The 2,378-nt window shown below is 38.9% G+C and overlaps 1 non-coding gene across 1 annotated transcript; it reads right to left on the bottom strand.

Annotated features, from left to right (window-relative positions):
- Positions 1 to 914: 914 nt before the first annotated feature.
- On the bottom strand, positions 915 to 985 carry TRNAG-GCC (transfer RNA glycine (anticodon GCC)). The gene has a single exon. It is a non-coding gene; the product is annotated as a tRNA-Gly (tRNA).
- Between the last annotated feature and the right edge of the window lie 1,393 nt (positions 986 to 2,378).

Raw genomic sequence — 2,378 nt, 5'->3', positions numbered from 1 at the left:
GTCTCATTCATTTTTCTATTCCCAGCAGTGTTAAACTCAGTGCCGGGCCCTTCATAGTTGCTCTATAAATGCCTGCTGTTTGCTTTGTATAGGAAAACAGAACTGTTTTAATGATTCTTATTTGGGTGCCAGAATTTTCAAACTCAAAGCTCCACACTTACATGGAGGTATTACATGCTTGCCCCACCTCTTTCCCCCATGTCTATTGTCTTTCCTAATATATGCATATCCTTGACTTCAGCCATAGGTTCCATCCTATTCTAAACTGTATGTACTCAGGGGAGAGGCACCAGCCACAATAGGCCCTCCTCTGTGAAGGTCAGGGCCAATGTGTGCTGTATTTGTAGGAATAGGGATAAGACTGTAGGCTTAGCGTGTGACTAACAGGGGACTTGTACTCTGCCATCCTTTTCCAATAGGGAGTCTAGTTTGGTCTGGCTTTGTATGTATGCGAAGTAGGTGCCACCTGTATCACATGATCCTGCCATGTCTGAAAGGCATCTGTAGGGAGTTGGAATGGCCACAGTTTGTCAGTACATGGTCAGTTGTATTTTGAATTGGTGGAGAAAAATGGGTAGTTACACCTTAGGGATATACGTCCTAATTTTGACAGTCCAAGAAGTTTGAGAAACTGCAAAACAGTCAAATAAACGTGCTTTGTAGTCTTAGAAGATTCGGGTTTGTGCTATAATGGTGTAGTACTTGCTCAGTCGTGTCTGACTCTGTGACTCCATGGACTGTAGCCTGCCAGGCTCCTCTGTCCATGGGATTCTTCAGGCAAGAATACTGGAGTGGGTAGCCATTCCCTTCTCCAGGAGATCTTCCCAACCCAGGGACTGAACCTGGATCCTCCTGCATTGCAGGCAGATTCTTTACAGTCTGAGCCACAGGGAAGCCCTAAACATGAGTGTTCTTGTATTGGCCGGGAATCAAACCCAGGCCTCCTGCATGGCAGGCAAGAATTCTACCACTGAACCACTAATGCTTATAGTGGTAATGATGTGCTTTGGGTTAAATCACATGGCTTCCCTAAAACCCATTTTCTCATCCATAAACTGAAATTAATAATAACAACTAAAAAAAGATAATAGCAACTCTATTGCCTTATGATCTAGCAATTCCACTCCTAGGCATACATCTGGAAATAAAGCATGATTTGACAGGATACAGGCACCACAGTGTTCATTGTAGCACTGTTTACAATAGCTAAGACATGGAAGCAACCTAGGGTCCATCGACAGATGAATGGATCAAGAAGATGTGGTACGTACATACGACGGAAATTACTCAGCCATAAAAAAGAATGAAACAATGCCAATGCAACAACACAGATGAACCTATAGACTATCTTACTATGTGAAGTCAGACAGAGAAGGAGAAATATCATATGATATCGCTTATATGTACAATCTAAATATGACACAAATGAACCCATCTATGAAACAGAAACAGAATATTTCAAGTGTTCAAACTTGTTTTGCACTAAGTATGAGAAAGAAGCTTCTTTTCTATTATGTTGCACAATTTTGATATTATTCTGGCTAAAATGTAAAAACTCAGATAGTTAAATCATTATATAGATTCTGACCGCATTGGAAAAAAAATCCTTTAAATAAGGTAATTTTTCAAGAAGGTATAGAAGCTGCAAGTGGCAACCAGAGGCATGATTTGTGACTAATAAGACCTTGCATTATCTTGAAAAGTTACTTATTTGGAACAGTGCTACAGGAAATCTAATTTGAGATCATTTAAATGTCAGTAAATTAAGGGGCCCAGATGATTAAATATAGTGTACAGATATTAAAAGCTGCAGGGATGAAGGGCAAGAACATTATTCTCATTCTGATTAAGAATTGCTACACAGAGTTCTTTTTCTAGTGTAGTAGATATTAAAAGCTACACCTTTTGTTTTGCATTTCTGAAAACTCAATAGTGGATTAGGAAATGTGGAGAGACGAGAGAATAATACATTTTGATATCCTTAAGACCTTGAATACCTTCCCTTGCCTTTAGAGTAAAATTAAGTTGAGTGAAATTAAGTAGAGTAAAATTAAGCTGAAAGAACTAAGTTGGAGAAGGTGTTATATAATTCTTGGGATTTCCATTGATGACTTCCATTCCAAGATCCTCTTGTGACCACCTTAAATTAATATTTAAATTTTTATTTAATGATTACTATATCCTGGGCAACAGATTTGGAGGGAGAAGGAGTTCATAGAAGCATGAGGTGTAATTCTTTTTTTAATATTTATTTTTATTTATTTATTTAGTTGTGCTGGGTCTTAGTTGCAGCATGTGGACTCTTAGCTGTGGCATGTGAGATCTAGTTTCCTGACCAGGGATTGAACCCAGGCCCTGCATTGGGAGCATGGAGTCTT

The sequence above is a fragment of the Odocoileus virginianus genome, unplaced genomic scaffold, assembly GCF_023699985.2.
Source record: "Odocoileus virginianus isolate 20LAN1187 ecotype Illinois unplaced genomic scaffold, Ovbor_1.2 Unplaced_Contig_1, whole genome shotgun sequence".
Classification (NCBI taxonomy): domain Eukaryota; kingdom Metazoa; phylum Chordata; class Mammalia; order Artiodactyla; family Cervidae; genus Odocoileus; species Odocoileus virginianus.
Note: the sequence above shows the minus strand (reverse complement) of the source record. Positions and strands in the feature narration are given on the sequence as shown.